The sequence below is a fragment of the Chrysemys picta genome, chromosome 1, assembly GCF_011386835.1.
Source record: "Chrysemys picta bellii isolate R12L10 chromosome 1, ASM1138683v2, whole genome shotgun sequence".
NCBI lineage: Eukaryota > Metazoa > Chordata > Testudines > Emydidae > Chrysemys > Chrysemys picta.
In genome coordinates this window covers 49,025,498-49,035,497 of record NC_088791.1, presented here as the reverse complement: position 1 = coordinate 49,035,497, position 10,000 = coordinate 49,025,498, and the positions used below count along the sequence as shown (strand labels likewise).

The following is a 10,000-nucleotide window of genomic DNA, read 5'->3' as shown; positions in this document are numbered from 1 at the left end:
AACAAGGAGTCTGGTGGCACCTTAAAGACTAACAGATTTATTTGGGCATAAGCTTTCGTGAGTAAAAACCTCACGAAAGGATGCATCCGAAGAAGTGAGGTTTTTACTCACGAAAGCTTATGCCCAAATAAATCTGTTAGTCTTTAAGGTGACACCAGACTCCTTGTTGTTTAAGTATGTAATGTTACCACACAGATATTAGGTATACTTAGTCAATAGTGGCAAAGGCTGAAATATGTCCTTTACCACTTTGAATCAATCTAGAAATTTAGTTTCATATGATGATAAAACTTAGTTTTCTAACTAAAATGTCCTTTTTCTCCTGTTTTCCCCCCAAGCAAACTGTATAATTAAACAATGGGAGCTAGTGCTCTTCTCTTTCTGAGGAAAGATGTGCAAATTCTTGTTTGACATGGGTACCCACATTTTTAGTGTGAGAACAGGTTCCTGTAAATCATAGGCCATTAGGTTTAAAAAGGTCTGGCTCAAGCAAATCCTATTTTCCCATTATCAAATCCTACAGTAAACCCATAATCAAAGTTCAGGTTATTGCATGGGTTCGCTTGAACTTGCTTGTTTGAAGGAACCAGAAGTAAGACTAGAAGCTGTATGGTTTGGACTTGAAATTCACTTTCAAAGTGTAGCCTAATATAGATATAGCAAAGAAACCAACAAAAAAGTTTTGATGGGGAATTTATGGACACAAAAAATGTTCTAACATACCACTGCTGGTTCGCAAACAAGCATTAACTAAAATAAGTAATTTGGTGGTTTAAGTCAAGCATTCCTTATCCCTCCATTCACTATGTTCCTGTAGATTAATGGGTAAAGTATCAGTATTTTGCACAGTGTGCATTCATTGAACAATTGGACCACCAGATTAGATCTCCTTCACTGTATTTTCACATCAGTGAGACACTCAAAGGAGTTCCAGATTACTTTTGTCTTCAACTCCACTCACAAGAGTTCACTCTGAGTTGTAGACATTTATCTGACATGACTGATAAATTTGGGTGATTATTCTCCCTCTCTCTGGAGATCCTAGCAACTGTAGATCAATTGAATAACATAAGACACATGGACAGCTAAGAGAGTCAGAAAAGCAACAGTGGTTTAAAAACTCCTCAGTCAGCTGGCAGCTGAGAGTGCAGCTAGCTTCAGCTTTGTTTAGATAGATATCTGCATTCCTCAATACATACATACAGGCCTAGGCCTCGATTTCCAGAATTGCATGTATAAAAGTACATACATGAAACTTGTGTGCACAATTGTTATTGTAATAGCACACACAAAATTGTGTATGAAATTATGAAGTTCTGGGACATAACTTTTAGTAGTTAAATCCTAGAGGTGGGTCTTATCAAAACATCCAGCCCCATTCAGAAAATTAAAAGTGAAATGTACCTTATTTCTAATTCTGATAGCTGTATTGAGTGACACCGCACTTCTTTATTCCCCTTGAAGAGTCCATATGGGGCACCTGCCCTGGTACCTCAAATTTGTTTATCAAGCTTTCCTGTAGGGGCCTCCAAAGCAGCAGCGGCAGCAACATGAAAGACACCCACATGTCCCTGAACAGTAATAACATAGGACTAAGATGCAGTCAACAAGGGCCAACCTTATCCCAAGGAACATCCACAGAACCTTTGTGACATGAAGCCCTCAAATTTGTCATGCTTTGTCTGGGCTCTACAGACAGTGAGGCAAAATGGAATACTGTGAGGATCCTCTCCTTTAAATTGTAGCCACCCAAGTCCATAATTTCTCTCTCTGCTGACTGTAGGTGGTAATTGAAGCTTGTGGAGGGATGCCAGGGTAGGTGGTGCCTCCCCAATGTTCTTTGTCCAAGAAGAAGTTGGAGATTCCTCCCTGGCTGACTCACAGCTGAATGGGATACATGGTGCAAAGACAGCCTCCCCAGCTGACACTTCTGAAACAGCTGTCGTCAGGAGTAAGTTGCTCCCTCCTCCCTAGGCAATTGTTGTGTGTGTGTGGAAGCTAAAAGTCTATCCCACACCCAACAATCTGTTTGTTTATTATTTTTTATTGTTTGCTTGTTTATCTAGGGTGACTTACTAGATGGTAGTCCTCTTCTTCCCTTTCTGTGCCCACCCCCAGGAGCTCTGCAGAGTTTATTATAGTCATAGGTCTAGAGTAAATGGCTCCTATGTACAGGCTGAGGGTTTTCTAATGGGCTGGTAGGTCATTGGCATGAGCCCTTCCCACTATCCCACCTCTATAAAGTTATTAGGGTTCTAACTGCAGAATGAGCTTTGTCCATCTTTCACAGTGGGCCCAATCCCTTTGCCTTTTGGGACTGGCCAACATGGTGTGGACTCTGGCTACATGTCCGTAAGATGTTGAGGTGCCCTGCACTGCTGGGTATCAGAAGGTCAAGATTGGGTCTTTAATGTGTGCATGTGCGGCTTAGGAGGGTTACTGCAACTCACTTACTGGATAACCTCATTCTGCCACTACTATACCCTGATATATCTAAAAAAGGCACTTGATGGGAGGTCAGATTAAATGACAGAGCCCCGGTAGTTTGAGAAGGAGTCCTATACGTATAATAAAAGTGGACTCTTAATTCTAAGAATTGAATCCCATGTAGTGGGTCGCCTAGTTCTGATATGCCATAGTTGGAATTTGTTTATTTTATATATATAAAATGATGGAGAGGTAGAGATGAGGGAGAATAATTTAGAGATTGATCCTAGCTTGTGGAAAATATTTTTCATTACATATACTGTAAAATCAGTTACTAACTAGTTACTTATGTAATGCTTGTTTTTTATAAGGCCTGAGGTATAAACATTAAAAGCTATGATGTTAATTTTCCATTGTTAATATCACCTTTTAATATCTGCACTTTATTGTATAACTGTTAGAACATGATGCGCTGTCTACTGTCCTCAATTAGTCGCACAATTTCCATAGACATCAATGGGAATTCTGCTTACAGCCTAAGGACAATATATGGCCCTGTGTCTTTAAACTCTTGCTCCATTCCTGAAAGAGCTACATAAATTGATAAAAAATGTCTGCTGGTAAAATAAATACATGGAAAATGTAACTATATAGCAATGATATAATGTTAAATACAGTGTAAAGATAAAAATTGTTTAAAAATATCCGAATGAAGAGAGCACATGCTATTTTGGCTCACTATGACTGCTAAGTATTAAGTATTCCTCTTATTTAATACAAATCTCTGCAAATCCTAGTCTACAGTAAGCTTTTAAAATGAAGCCATGAATACCACAGTCACTTAAAAGATGCAGTTCAGGAAACTGTGCAGGGTAGCTCTTGTGAAAACTTTTGAAAATAAGAACCCCATAATACCAGTGAAGATTAGAATATAGTCTTTTTTTAATGTTAGCTGTTTGACGGATAAGACTCAGTATGTTTTGAAGCAAGACTTTACCAAAATGTCTGTGTGACATATACATTAACATTTTATTTGCGTAATGTCCTTTGGACCTTCTAATTAGATGATGCCATTTATTTCTTGTTATAGTTCTATTCCTGCATATTGTGTCTTATAAGTAGTATCTTTAAAGTAATCTTTATTGTTTGAAAGCTGGAGTATAATGGTGAAGACACCTGATGGTTTTCTTGTAATACAAGTAATAATGAGGGAGAGTTAAATGTAGGAAATCTTATATAAACTGAATTATTTCAAAGGACATGGTATCCACTCCAACCAGAGTTCATTTCATAAAATGGCCTTATGTCAATGCAGTTTTATATAAAAATTGTTATAACTTATTACAGGTCTGTCGCATCTTACGCGCATTTAACATGCATGATTTCAACTTTACACGGTTGGCAAAAACAAAACAAACAAACAAGAGAAAAATAACAATTTTAATACTATACCTGTAGTGTAGGTGATTTCGCCCGCCATTGAACTCAATGGAATTTTGGCTATACGCGGTTTTCACTTTACGCACTAACCGCGGAACGGAACCCCCGCGTAAGATGAGACAGACCTGTAATGTGAATATCTATAAAAATTTAGATATGTTAACTTCCGTTTTTTGAGATCCACTGGTTAGGTGGGTGTGTCAAGGAGCTGGCTACAACACCCTGATTCTCAAGCTTCCCTAATCCTTGTGTAAGTTAGAGTATCTTAATGGTGAGATTTTTAAAGGTATTTTGGCACGTAAGGATACAGTTAGGTGCCTACTGGGATTTTGAAAAGCATCTATCTGCATCTTTGAAATCAATGGGAGTTAGGCACCTAGGCACTTTTGAAAATCCCACTGGGTGCCTGTCTGCATTTTTAGGTACCTAAATACTTCTAAAAATCTGGCCCTAATGAATCATACCCAATTGAGAATTGGGAGAGCAGAGAAGAGATCCACCCCACTTCCTCATGCTCCCTCCATCCCCAGGGAGGGATGGGCAGTTCACATAGGAGTTGGTTCCTGGCTTTGTGCCATTGGAGGGTTTCCTCCCTCCCCCATTGAATTCTCAGTTGTGGCCAGATTTCAGCACATCTGCACTGCTCAGATGATGCAAATGGGCCAAAACCAAGGTAGAGAATCTGGGCTATCTCACTATACTGGTATAAATCAGGGTAAGCCCATTGAAGTCACTCTAGTACACTGGTGTAGTACTAGTGTAAGTCAGAAGAGAATGAGGCCCATGTATTATACTGTGTATTTATGTGTACTTTCTATACAGTGTATATAGTAAACTATATAATAGAAGACCCCAACACAAAAATACATAAGGATTTATAATAATTTCTGAAATATAAAATGATAGTTCATTGTCAATACTTAGACTTGATACCAAAACACTTCTTTATTTTTGTCAAATGGCTGCATTACTGGTATGTAACTAGAGCAGAAAAACATTCTAGCTCAGAAATGCTGTGTATACTTCCTACATGTTAGGAAATTTCTGTCCAACTTACTTTTTCCATTATTTCCCAAAGGACTCATGTGGTTTCCATTTCATTATCACTTTATCAGCCAGTCTAATGTTTGAAGTATATAGATGCAGTGCTTTGAATAATGTACATATTATTTACATAGGGTGCCAAGTTTTATGGGAATAGCAAAGGATACTGGTTGGGATACTAAGAGTATTCCAAGTGGAATTTATCACACTGGATCACACTCTTTAATACTACTTTCAGATCAATGATAATACATTTAATAACTTAAGCCTTAACCTTGCCATTGAATCCATGCAAGCAACCCATGCAGAGCCCATTAAAGCCAATGTGGTTCTGCATGGAAGCAAGTGTTCTTTTACATGGATCTTATTGTAGGATTAGGCCCTTATTGATGAATTTTAGATGTAAAATTAGAAAAGCAGAGGTAAGGTAAAAGGAATAGTCTTTAGGCAAGCAGTCACATTTACTTGTGGGTAAGAATTTCTAATGTAAGTAATTTCGGGTTTGCTAGATTGTTTCCAACATTTGTAAACTGCATCAAGATACACCTCTACCTCGATATAACGCTGTCCTCGGGAGCCAAAATTTTTTACCGCGTTATAGGTGAAACCGTGTTATATCGAACTTGCTTTGATCCACTGGAGTGTGCAGCCCCCCCCTCCCCGGAGCACTACTTTACCGCATTATATCCGAATTGATGTTATATCGGGTCACGTTATATTGGGGTAGAGGTGTACTAAGTGCTATCGCCTCATTTTTCTAGCATTTTGCAAAATGACTCTGCTTGGATATTTTGTATTGTGATGTTCACTTGTAGGTTACAGTCTACGGATAAAATGCCTTCCTTGCCTTTGATTCGGAAAAGACACCCCCCCCCCCCATGGGATTATATTTACTCATTAGCTATACAGCAGACATTTTAGAATCTAACATCGGATTAGGGTGACCAGAGAGCAAGTGTAAAAAAATTGGGGACTTTTTTCAGTGGGGGCACTATAGTTGCATATATAAGCCCCTAATATCGGGATGTCTGGTAACCCTGTATAGGATCTACTTCAATATTTCTTGCACAAGGAAAATCTCCAACTGACTCTTCTCATACAAGGAATACTGAACTGGATGTGTATCATAACTCAGTAACTTCTTGTTTGTCTGTCATGAGTACATATGAAAATAACATAGCCACTTCTATCAGGTCTTTCATCCAAGAATCTTAGCACAATTTACAATACATTAATTGCTTGTGCCTAGCTCACAGAGATCGCTGAGAGATAGCTAGATATTATCAGGCCTATTTTACAGAATTGTAAAATGATGCAGAGAGAAGTTAAGTGACTTGTCTAAAGTCACTCAGTGAATCAAAGACACAGTAGAAATAGAACATGGGTGTCTTGACTACCGGTCTGCTCTAGATAAAAGTCCAGTGGAGAAAATTAAGGTTAATAATTTTGAAAAGTACTTTTTATGTTGAATACATATAATGACTGTATCTAAGGGTGGGTAGGTCAATTAGTCATAGGATAAATAGCCTTTATAGCCAAATTATTATTTTAAATCTAGCAAAGAAAATATATATAAAAATAGTTTTCTGCAGTTAAAAATGATTTTAAATAGTTATTCAGTTTTACAGTTTTCAGAGGTATTGCATTAAATGAGAAACCTCAGTCAGTAGCTCCTGCATTTGCCTGTTTCTGGTGTTAATTATCTTTTGTTTGCCCTTGATAATCCTGAGGTTGGTATGCAGATAATGAAGGCTGCAGAATCAACTCAAAGTGTAAAAAACAATGGCATTGTCAATTCTGCATCACAACACTTTATAAATTATGAATGTTATCCACATTAAGGAGAGTGGTAGACTTTTAAAATTACTTCCATGAATAGATTAAATTACAAGTATTATTACATTTCATTTTATTAAGTGCATCTTGGTAGTTATTAGAGCAAATGAACATGTTCTCTCAATTACATAATAACATTAGAACTAAAAATTATGCACAGACACTCCCAAATGCATAATGTAGCATTGTATATTAATCACCCCAAACAATATTTTTCAGTTTATATGAAGACTATTATTGCCTGTTGAACAATAACATTGTTATTGGTTTATTAAAATTCAGTTCAAAGAATTATCTTTTTTGAAAAAAAAAAAGCTTTGATTCTTCTTGGATATTTTAATAATTTCAGTTCTCAAAAATGTAAGAGACTTTTAATTATTGCGTTTTAGTAGTCTAATTATAATAAGATAACTTTATCATATATTGGACTTTTAAATACATTGGGAAAGACAATACAACATGCACTCAGTATGTGTTAAGGTAATCTAAAAGACTGTTACGTTTATTTACTTTTTAGCAAGTGGTAATTATTTGCATCATTTGTTTTGAAAAGTTACATTTATCCCTTTTAAACTATTTTCAGACATCAAATATATATATATTTTTGCTACAACTACTGTAAGGAAAAAAATCATGCATTTTATGGGCATGGAATAAAACTATAGTTTTTAGGACAGCAATTAAATGAACACAAACAGAAAGGGTCTGATTCTACATCCATTTAAATAAATGGTAAAACTCCCATTATATTGAATGGGAGCAGGACTGGGCTATAATTAATATAGAACTATTGTTACATTTATGTAGTCATGTTGGACACTTGCATAGCAATTTAACATCAAGATTTTCAGCCCCTTCTTTTTGCATTCTCAAATTTGTGTTGTGATATCTTATGGGTATGCATCATTGTGGTGGCACTTAATATGGATCTAATTTTATTTTGAATGACTAAATAACTTTATCTCAATAGATGAGGTAGTTCCTATACTTTATTCTAATTAGTAATGAGGAATTCCTAGGGAACACTGCAACTACTGAAGTAACATTATTTTTTTAAGGTAATTGGCAAGTTTTTAAGCACGGTCACTCTATGCAATCATTTAATAATTAAAAAACAAGGTTTTTATTTTGTTTTACAATATTAGCAGTTTTCCTCCTAGACAAGGCAGGGAACATTCTCATTTACTTCTGTTAAGCTTTTCTGAAATTAGTTTGTATTTAACATAGTAGTTATCAATATCATTGTCACCCTGTGTCACTGTACAAAATGCTTCTGCTCTTTGGGTTGATGATTTTTGGATGGTAATTAATGACTCATCATTAAGATAACAATAATAAATCAGAGATGCCTTTGGATTATTTATATTAAGTACAGATCACAGCCAATAAATCTGCTTTGAAGGCAAATGAATTAATCTGAATTTGTGAGTCAAAATATTAAAATGCTAAGACATATCTCCTTTATCATATGAGTCTTAAACATGCATTATGATCTGCCTGATTCAGCAAGAAGATTATTTAAATGTGCAAAATTATGTATTCCTAGAGAATGTGAGAAAGCTTCTTACTTTTCCATGGAAATATTTTCATGTATGCATCTTTAACACAGACAGCAATGAATACACTACCGCTAAGTATTTAATTGTGCTTCAGACTTTTAAAAACCAACTTTTTGTCACATATTTTGTCTTTTTCTTTCCAGTGATTGTAGAAGGTTGAATTATTAATTAAATTAATTCAAAGGATGCCTATGGAAATGTATCTAACAGTGAATATTTAGAATCAGTAAACATTCTAATTGGTTACTTTATTAAAACATTTAGTTGTGTAATTAGACAGTTTATGTTAGCAATGCATTGAAGAACTGAAATGAGGAGGTGATCTTTTCTGGCCTAATGTTATTAAGTAAACAAAGTAAGTTGGACTCTTTCTCATCATTATATCAGATTATAAATGCATGAGTAGACATTGACATATACGTTGAGTTGACAAAATAAAAAGCCTTTTTAGCTCCAATTAGTTCTCAGTTAAATTGTCCCAACAATGGTGTCAGGCATACAGCACCAATAAGTTGTCTTTAAACCTGCCTAATTTCCTTAATTCTCCCTTTCACTCTTAATAAAAATTCAGACATGAAAGTGTTAACATTTCCTTTGAAATTACTCCTATTTAAGAAGAAAAATCATATTACTTTCTTAATCTTTCTAATTCTATTCTCATAAGATGATCTTGGATTTGTTCCTTTAACACTGACTCTTAGTACAGTCCTGATTTCTGTATTAATGAATTGAGAAGATGGCATGAGGCTCTTAGGTAAGTGCTATAAACTCAGTCATATGAATGTGTAGTAAGAGATACCATTTATAAAGAAGAAATAGTATTTTGTTCATTCTCACATCAATGTTACTTTGAAAGGTAATTAGTTAGATATTATGTAGGTAGCACACAAAAGATCATGTAGTAGTTTGCAATCTGCCTTTTGATCATCACAAGAAAAATTTCTACTGGGAAATGAAAGCCAGACATAATTCACTAAAATTACACTGAATGCCCTTTAATCAATACAGATAAATCTAGTGTTTGTTGTTAAATCGATCTTCTCCTTTACAGAGATACACAGTCTTGATTGTTTTAGGGATAATTATTTCACTGGGAATTTTTATGATGATTAGCAGAAACTAGACAACAGTAAAGTTGACTCAGATCTGTTGAAATACTGTGGTTTAGAGTGCATTTGTCTCTTTTGGTTTGAAGCTTAGGGATATCAATACTGATTTATATCATTTCATGCAATGATGTTTTCCTGAAACAAATGGAGTGAAGCTGATTTCATTTCAGAAATGAACAGCCTCTGTGTTTGTTTTTTCTTTTATAAAATTGTCAGCTCTTGCCAATATAAATATTCACTGGTGCAGACTTTCTCTTCCTGTTTTTATCACTTAGCCTGATTCCTTGACATAGATCATTTTGAAAAAGTCCAGATAAACTTTGGTGAAATATAAAAATGTTTAGACTAGAAAGACAAAGGTTGAACTAAAGGCTTACTTAAAGTGGTGTTGCTGAATTATTCCTACACATATAATAATACAACTAAAATATCAAAGATTTTAAGAAGTCAAAAGTTTTCCATTTCAGTTTCCATTTGTAAGTTAAGATACGTATATGTTTGTATGATTTTAACAAATCACCCATAACAATCCAGTACAGCAATTAAACATATAACCTAGAGAGAGAGAGAGTAATGAGTTTTAAT

The 10,000-nt window shown here is 35.2% G+C and overlaps 2 long non-coding RNA genes across 4 annotated transcripts in view; one reads left to right on the top strand and one right to left on the bottom strand.

The window, feature by feature from the left end:
* Window positions 1-10,000, top strand: part of LOC101952467 (uncharacterized) — a 25,151-nt gene that overhangs the window by 1,238 nt on the left and 13,913 nt on the right. The gene's annotated exons all lie outside the window — the stretch shown is intronic.
* LOC101952629 (uncharacterized) overlaps window positions 1-10,000 on the bottom strand; it is a 68,100-nt gene that overhangs the window by 57,092 nt on the left and 1,008 nt on the right. The window lies entirely within an intron of this gene.